Here is an 8,726-nt window from a genome sequence, read left to right as displayed (position 1 = left end):
CCATCCTGTGACTCAGATAGATTGGAGGGCAAATGAGCAGCTAGGTGTGCCCACGGCCTCTGTCCCCGTGGCCTCTGCACACATAGGTCTCTTTAAGAGGGAGGATACGAACTGATGGCAGACTGCCGCTGAGCACACAGGCGGAGGTGGGCCGGGCAGCACCAGGGAGGAGGCGGCACGTCCGTTCCTTTCTCTGGGTGAGCAGTTTGCCCTGGCTGGAGGCGGCCACTCCCAAGGCCAAGTGCCTGGCCAGAAGGTTCTGAGCGGCAGATGAATGGTGCTCTGGACACTGTCCTAGTAGTGAGACAGAAACACGTATCTCCCTTCCCAGGCCAGCCGGGCATGCAGTGGCAGGAAGGCGTGTCCCTCCTCAGGGACAGCTGCTCTTCCCATGAACATGGACGACTGTGTGTTCCTCGGTTCCCTTGGCCCCGGGGCCTCAGTGTCCTGTGGCGACAGTTCTCATGCAGCTAGGCCTCTATCCCAAATGTCTGCTCCTGCTGCTGGAGCCCTCTCCGGCCCCAGGAGCAGGTCCCCGAGGAGCAGGCCTTACAGGTGACAGAGAGGCCCTGGGGGACTACCCGGCGGGACGGCTCCAGGGAGTGTCCTGTGCAGACCCTGAGTCCCACCCCAGCTCTCCCCAGAGGTGCCCTTCTCCAGACACCTCCCGTCCCACCTTGCTCCCACCTCCCAGTGTGCCCATGGGGGTCACCACCACCAGGAAAGTCCTTGCCCACATACGCATGGAAAGTTTTGGGCCTAGAGAGCAGAAGGGTCACTCTATAAGGAAGCTGACCAGGTGGCTGACCGTGTAGACCCCGTGTTCCCCAGGAACCCGAGGCTGCTGAGGAGGGGCTCTGGGGAGAGGAAGGGTCTGGCAGGAGATGGTTTGGACTGTCTAGTCCTTAGGAACTTGAGAGGCCACCACGGAGCTCAGGATCCAGTGGGAGCTTAGGGAGGTCAGGGAGTCCTCAGTCTTGGTCCATCAAGACTGTGGGCACATCCCTGTGGTCACACCTGAGGCCAGGGTGCACAGGAGGAAGCGCTCATGCCGTAAGGCGGTGGACCTTGGGGACGTCATAGCAAGGGAAGTCAGCCACCACCGGGGACGGATACCCATGATTCCCCTGGGCTGGGAGCCCAGAGGCAGAGCGGAGGCAGCCAGGACTGGAGTGGGGAGGGGCATTATTATTTAAGGGGGCAGAGTCCAGTTTCACCAGAAAAAGTCACGGAGGTGGGCAGGCGACGGCTGCGCGGAGCTGAGCCCTTATCGGTGGTCGGAACGGTCACTGTGCTGTGTGCGTTTTGTCACAGTGAAAGACGCCAGGGCAGGGCTGGGGCCCAGTGGTAGGGCGCCCCACTAGCGTGCGGGAGGCTCTGGCTTCAACCTGCAGCAGCACAAACACAAATGAATAACTAAAGCCCGGAGAATCCCACGCCAGCCGCTGGGCCTTTGACCAAGAGCCATTATGGAGAGAAAGGACAAGAGCAGCCTGCACCCAAGGGAGTGTCCCAGAGGTTGAAAAGACGCACCCTGCAGAGCAGGAAGTGATCGGAGAGGAAGACGCAGGAGGAGCAGGAGGTGGGGCCAGAGCCCCCCGCCCGAAGCTGGGCCAGTGCTGAGGCGGACGGGGGGGCTCCTGCTGATGGCCACAGACTCCGTTGGCTGTCAGGCCAGACTCTGGAGTGACTTGCCACCCCGGCTGGGACCCGGCAGGTGCTCTCCTCTGCTTCCAGTCAGGAAAGAGCTGGCTTCAGAGGCAACTTGCTGTGACCAGCCCATGTCCTGTCTTCCCTGAGCCCACGGCAGGGCTTCCCGCTGTCTTTGTAATGGAGATGCACCCTGACTCTCTTCATATTTCACCAGGTATCACCTGGACTGGACGGGTGACAAGCCAGTCCAGCCCTCGAGGTCCCAGGAAAATGCGTGCCAGACGGAGGAGTTCCACAACAGGGCTGGCTGCTGGTCCGAGGTGACAGACAGGCTTCCCTGCCAGGGCCTCGCACCTCTCACGACCCCTGAATCCAGGTGCATCAGCACACGGACGGTGGAGCTGTCCTGTCTCAGCCAGGTGGTGCCCTTGGAGCCCTCCCCATGCTCCTGGGACGCAGCTGGGCGAGTCCTCCAGCCATCTCGGTGGATAGCAGGTCTGCCCTCGGGTCCAGCCTGGGACCTCCCTGTGCAGCCAGGTTGAGGGCAGACTGCCCAAGAGCCTGGAGGTGGAGGCAACTTGCTGTGACCAGCCCATGCAGATGCAGAGAGCCCTCGTCCCACGTGAGCACCTGCTGCCACTGTGGCCACACACCGCAGCAGGGGAGGCCGGGGACACTGAAGTCCCTAGCCTCGCCTGCACCAGTCCACGTTCCTCATCTTAACACTGGGGCCTCGGGGGCCACTTGGTACCAACTGCCATCATGACTCCCGCAGGGCTGGCCCGCCATGTGACTGGGTGGTGAGTGTCCAGCTGAGGCTTCCTGCCCTCCTGTCCCACTCCCCGGGCTGGGGACACTCCCCCGGGTAGTGGGCGCCTGCCACGTCCTCATCGCTCTCTCCAGCCAGGCCTCCCCGCAGCTCACACCTCTGCACTGAGCCTGTCCTGCCTCCGACACGGACGTCTGACTGTCACCTCCACTGAGCTCCCGCCACCTCCCCACACAGACTGCCCAGGCCTCCTGTGGGCCTGAGCCTCCTGCCCCTGGCAGACCCCTCAGCCCACTCCACCTCCACCCGTCCAGACGCTGACCTCTCACCCCGTCCAGCCCCGATGGCCCGACAAGGCCTGTCCACCCTCGTCCCCATGGTGCAGGCTTCCTGTCCCCATAAAGGCTTGGAGAGCAAGTGGGCCACCCCCTCCTGGGCCCGAGCCCTGCCCAAGCCCCTCCTCCACGCAGGCTCGAGGCCGATGACCTTGGCAGTGGTCAGCATGGGCCAGGAGCTGGGCCCCGGGGCCTCCACCCACCGGCAGCCCTCCAGCTGTCCTCTGCCTGGAGGCCCTTCCAGAGCCTTCTCTGTGGTCCTCGCCACTCTCAGCGAGGACCTGACCGCAGCAGCCACCCACGCCCTGCCGCACGGCCTCCCTCCCGCCTGCCTCCAGGGTGAGCTCAGGGTGGAGTCTCCCTGGTGCCGAGGAACCCGTGCGTCCTCAGGGTCCTGAGGAAAGCCAGCCCCTCTTCCCACATGGCCAGCAAGCGGAAAGACGCCAGGCCGGCAGGCAGCCCAGGCCTCCGGTGGGCACCAGCACTGAGCCGGCTCTGCCCCCAGGTTGCCCTGGCTGGACTGGGGGTCCTCACAGAGCTTCTGGGGGTCATGGTCATCCCCTCTTCACACTGAGGCCCAGAGAGGCAGGGCCCCTGGGTTTAATGCCGCTGTCCACACACCTCGCCCCGCCCCCCACGGCCCCTGGGGGAGGTGAGGCCCTGAGGGTTCTGCGAGGCCCTGGCTCCCAGCCCTGGGCCCCCGCACACCTCGCCTGCTGCGCCAGGTCCCAGGCCGGACTTCCTCTCGCTCCGGGCAGGAGTCCACCCAGGAGTCTGCACGGCCCTCGGCCCGCGGCCCGCCCTCCCGGCCATAGGGCGGTGGATGCGTGGGGAGGGGCAGCCTCTTCCCACAGAGTCAAGGACGTGGGCTCCTCTGGGAGCGTCCTCCACGCCTCCCCGCCCCAGGGAAGGCTGGGTCTGGAAGCTGCAGGGGGCTCAGTGAGGGCCGCCTGGGGTCTGCGGCGTTGGCGGTCTCCCTGCGGCTGTGTCGTGGGGCGGTGTCGGGCGTGCGCGTGCCGCCGGGTGCTCTGCAGGCCATCTGCGGGCCCTGCTCTGCTCCTCTGGCTCTGGCCGTGGCAGGGTGCTGGGTGGCTTTGAAGGGGAAGTGGTGACCGGCTGGGGTGGCTGGGGGCGGCCGGGGTCCTGGGAACGCTTAGGCCTTATCGTTGATCAAAGCCGGGAGGAGCCTCCTGACAGGCAGGGTGTGGCCCGCCTGGCTCTCGTTAGGTACAGCTTGTTCCCAGGCCTGCTCCTCCTCAGCCTGTCCGTCACACCTGGGGGCCAGCGTGCCGGACCTCCGGCCTTGGCTCTCCCACAGTGTAGGCCAGCCACGGCGCCCGGCCAGGGCACCCCACGGCCCCTGCCCCTGCCTGCTGGGCCTGGCACGGTGTGCTGCCTCCCCGAGACCCTCCTCCCGAGACCCCCCGTCCCCAGGGTTGCTCCCAGAAGCCTACCTGGGCGGCATGGTCCCAAACCGAGATCCCTCTTCTGTGCAGACTGGACACCAGGGGACCAGAAGGGCCTCCCAGTCCCGTGCACAAGGCCTCTCAGCCATCTACCCTCAGCCACCGTGGTCTGGATCTTAAACATCCCCTCAAATTCAAAGGGGACAGCGGGACCCCAGTCTCTTCCTCTTTTTTTTTTTTCTTATGTCCTGGTCATGATGCGAGTGATCCTGCTCCCCCTCACGCCCCACCTTGATGTGCTGCCCCCCACAAGAGGCCTGGAAGCACGATCAGGGCTGAAGCCTGAGGAACCGTGAGCAAAGCAAACGCACGTGAATGGGTCATCTCAGGTCGCCACAGCGACTGGAAGCCCAGGGGCAGGGCCAGGCGCAGAGGCGGCCTCAGTTCCCTGCCTCCCAGAGGTCAGGCAGTTTCCTGGATGTCACAGCACTGCAGGCAGCTGGGGCCGGGTTCCCTGACCCTCACCCACAAGCTTGCAGGGCCAGCCTGGGTTCTAAGCCTGCTGGTCATACTGAGTCTTGGGCAGTGGGTTAGCCTCTGGGCTTTGGAGCAGTTTGCACTGAGAGTCAAGCTGTTTGGGTGGGAGGGAACTTGCCAACTTTGAAGTTCTGTCTGGGAACGAGGTCGTGGTTTCTCTTCGCAGAAGGATGAGTCTGAGGAGCTAAGACCCCATTGGGGCGAGGGCAGGAGTCTGGTGCGGACGTTATCCCTGCCTCTCGACTTTGGGACGCACACTCTCCCTCCTTGGTGGCTGCCTCCAGGTGCCCTGGCTGGCCGCTGGCTACACATCCGCAGGAGCTCACCAGCCTCGCCCGCAGGTGGGGCTCTCCTGCTCGGCCTCTGCACCAACGTGCCTCCACCCTGCCCCCAGTTGGGCCCTCCTTCAGCCTAGACCACAGCCTGGCATCTGCTCAGAGCCCCCCGACGGGGCCTGAAGCATCTCAGCCCCGAGGCCTGGCAGCCCCACTACCTCCAAACTGCCCTGTGGCCGAAACAGGTCACTTCCCCCTGAGCTGCCCCTCGCTCCCCATGCCGCTGGCTCCACCCGCCCTGTCCGTGGTGGCCTCCTGGGCACGCCTGCCTGGTGGTGGCCTGCCCGGCGCTCCGACTGTTCTCTCCTGGCCTGTCCTTCCACCTCTGCCAGCTCCTCCTCCTCCTGCCTCTCTCTCTTGGCAACATTCTGGAACAACTCCCTAAGAAGTCCACGGCCCAGCGTGAGCTGCCCAGCCTCCCCCGACCTCCCCTCGGGTGCTGTGCAGCGTGACTCCTCAGGAGGGACACGTGGCCCGCCAGCCTGCTGTGTCTGTCCCCTCCCTCTACAGGGCCACCTCGGAGGAGGAAGCCGAGACGGGTGGGCGACTCGGCCTGAGACCTGTGCAGGGTCTCGGCAGGGGCTGGGCACTCTGGAGAGCCAGCTCTGCCTCTGAGCTGCCAGGGGCACCCCATCTCCACGTCCAGCCACCGTGCCCAGAGGGGCGGCCCAGGGCCCACTCAGTGGGGCCACCCCAGACCTGACCCGTGCCACAGGGCACCAGTGGCCACAGGAAGGATGCCTGAAGGAGGGGCGGCTCACGCCGTGGGACCTGGCACGGGCCCTCCAGCCCACCCGGCCCGCCCAGTTTCTGGCCTGTAAGATGCGTGTCCTCCATCCTGCTCCTCACGACTGAAGGCCATTCAGAGGGGCCCGGAGGGTTCTGTCAGCCGGGCTGCATGCTGGGAAGGCTAACTCAGACCAGGGGTCCAGCCTGGGGGCTCCTGGCTGGGCAGACTAACCCCACCCACCTCGTGCCCTTCCTGCGGCCACACCCGCGGGCTCCTGCAGCATGGTGGCTGCCCAGCACCCCACGCCTGGGTCCTCCTTCAGGAGTGCGCCAGTCATGGGGTCCACGTTTCAACTTACTTTTGGTGTCCCCAGACTCCTGGGCCTGCTTGGTGGGAAAACAGGAGCTATTAGTTCAGTGCGAAGCCATTTGCAGAAAGGGGAAAGGTGGTGGGTGGACAGGAGCCCAGGGAACATACTCACTGGCAAGGTCAGGGTCAGGGGCACAGGCCCTCAGGTGTGGCCTGGAGCACCACGCAGCACTGGTGGAGCACCGGGTGACCCAGCTGGGACGCTTGCTTCTAGCAAGTGACGAGGAGGACGACCCCAAGCCTGCCAGTCTGGGGGAGTCTGCAGCCCGGCACCCATAAAACCGGAAATGCAGTCAGTACACACACAGTGCTACTGTGTGGGACCTGTTCTGGGGACACAGGTGTGGGTGCCCCAAAGAAGTCAGGAGCTGGCTGAGGTCACACGTGCCTCAGCTCATTTCTTACTTCCTGTCTCCAGGGCTCATCTATTAAAACAGAAAATTAAAGTTTTGTTTTTCCAATTTCTTTTTCTTTCCCGCTGTGCCAGGGATCCGCCCAGGGCCTGTACTAGGCCCGTGCTGTACCTCTGAGCTGCCCCCAGCCTCCTGTCTCTCCGGCTGTGAAATCCATACACACTTACAGTATCCCCGGACAGTAGCTGTTCGTCCACAAGACTTTGAAAGCCGAGTGCTAGGACTTCCTGCAGACTCTTCTGGACAGGGGCCTGTTGGGAGGGTACTCGGCTGCACGGTGTGCAACCTGCTCGGCAGACACAGTCTGAGTGACCAAGTGGGGTACAGGGACACTGGATCATCTTCAAGCTATTTCCTGCAGTTTTCGCCATCGTGACAAATATCCCAGAGAAGTTTCTTGCTCTCCATATTCTAAGTCGCATTCTTAAAAATGGAATCCCTGCAGGGGCATTATGGGTCCCTTCTGGGACGCCACGTGCTCCATCCGGGAAGGCCGTCTGGGTTAAGTGCTTCCACTTACACAGAGGAGGTTATCCAGGTGGCAAAGTGAGCCATGGAAACTGGTCCAATTATCCGATTTTTGCTGGAAGGGAGGAAAATATCTAGTTTGTGGAAAATGTTTGCATACTGTTACATCTTTACGTGTTGTGTAACTATACACGCACACCATGTCTTTGTATGTAACACGTAAAGATACACATTCAATATGTGGAATATAATACAAATACGTAGAACATGCTTTGCAAATGTGCTTGTGGTCTCTGAGTGACGGGTGCTTGCCCAACACAATCTGGGTTAGAATATATTCATATAAAATGTAAATGCCAGTAAAATGAAACCAGGGAAAGGATGAGTATGGTCCCACAACATAAATAAACATAGAACATACACTGTGCACATGCACAATTTGAATACTCAGATTACTTGTGCATAATAAATGTATTAAATGCTTACGTGTTTATTGACATGACTTTATTATATTCTGTGTGGTAGGAGAGCTGAGCCTAGAAAAGCTTCGTAAAAATCCTCACTCCTCTAGATCTCGTGGGAAACAGGCGACCCTGACCCACGTGCCCCTGCATGCCTGGACTTGGGGTTCCATTGAGGGTCCCCTGGGCTCCTGCTCACTTATTTGCCTCGTTTAATCCACCCTCACCTATGATCGCGGCAGCCTGTGTCCCCTGAGTCCATGGCGGCAGGGACTCAGGGCCCTGCGGAGGGTCCCGTGCGTCCGAGTGAGTCTAGCTGAGGCCTGGGCCCCCAGACTGGCTCCTGGGGGGCCTGGCCAGTGTGGTCAGCGTGGCCTCATCTCTACCCCAGCAGCTCCACACCCTCCAGCTGCACCTGCTTCTCGCGGGGTCTGTGTCTCCCACTCGTTTGCCCAGCACTGAGCGCGTGCTCCAGGCCAGGGGCAGACCAGGCTGGGTCCTGGAGCCCCATGCGGGCAGGCGGGACGCGGCGGGAAAGCCCTGCCGCTGACGGTCAGGGCAGCCTCTTCGCCGCTGCGGAGGGCACAGGCCTCAGCTTGCTTTCCAAAGCCCTTGGAATGAGTTGGGTTAATTATGCGTTCATTGATTCCTTCCTGTTTTGATTCAGCCATTCAAAAATCTCTGTTGACTGACAGATATTAACGAAAATAAAGGACTGCTTCACGTCAGTGCTGTTCCTCGACACGCGTGTGTGCAGACGTGGCTCTGGCCTCAGTTTCCGCTCTGCAGTCCTGGCTGAAACTCCTCTCTTGGGAACCTCCCAGTGACAAAGACAATGAGAGGCCGATGTTTATGGACAGTGAATACTTGGGGCAGGCTCGGGACATCTGGAGCATATGCCACCTGTTCTTTAACCCCCAGGGGATGCGGCAACACCTTCGGATATTTTAAAGTGGCTTCTTCCCCCCAAAATCCTCGTGAAAACTGAAACCATTGAAACAAGCCCACATCTTGGCCCAGTTGGATCCAGGGACGGTGTAAGACGCTCCTGTGCTTTCCAGCTGTGCTCAGTTCAACAAGCTCTGGAGGACTGTTCAGAGTGGAAAAGGTCCTTGGTATTTGGGGGGCTGGGTGTTGGGGCTTGCGGAAAACGTATCTCTGACCCTTGTCTCACCAGAACGGCAGAGGCCGGCTCCCCGCCCCCGACATTGGCTCAGTGTATTCCCTCTCTACTTGTTTTGACCTGGAGA

The 8,726-nt window shown here is 61.6% G+C and overlaps 2 long non-coding RNA genes across 2 annotated transcripts; both read left to right on the top strand.

Moving 5' to 3' along the window:
• Nucleotides 1–1,253: 1,253 nt before the first annotated feature.
• LOC124994046 (uncharacterized) lies at nucleotides 1,254–2,697 on the top strand. The gene is made up of 3 exons (XR_007110430.1): nucleotides 1,254–1,582; nucleotides 1,868–2,453; nucleotides 2,557–2,697. It is a non-coding gene; the product is annotated as an uncharacterized LOC124994046 (long non-coding RNA).
• Nucleotides 2,698–2,733: 36 nt separating this feature from the next.
• On the top strand, nucleotides 2,734–7,440 carry LOC124994875 (uncharacterized). The gene is made up of 4 exons (XR_007110566.1): nucleotides 2,734–4,534; nucleotides 4,867–5,041; nucleotides 5,546–5,852; nucleotides 6,622–7,440. It is a non-coding gene; the product is annotated as an uncharacterized LOC124994875 (long non-coding RNA).
• The last annotated feature ends 1,286 nt before the right edge of the window (nucleotides 7,441–8,726 follow it).

Source organism: Sciurus carolinensis, chromosome 10 (genome assembly GCF_902686445.1).
Source record: "Sciurus carolinensis chromosome 10, mSciCar1.2, whole genome shotgun sequence".
Lineage (NCBI taxonomy): Eukaryota > Metazoa > Chordata > Mammalia > Rodentia > Sciuridae > Sciurus > Sciurus carolinensis.
The sequence above is the reverse complement of the archived record's forward strand: the minus strand, read 5'-3'. Positions and strand labels throughout refer to the sequence as shown.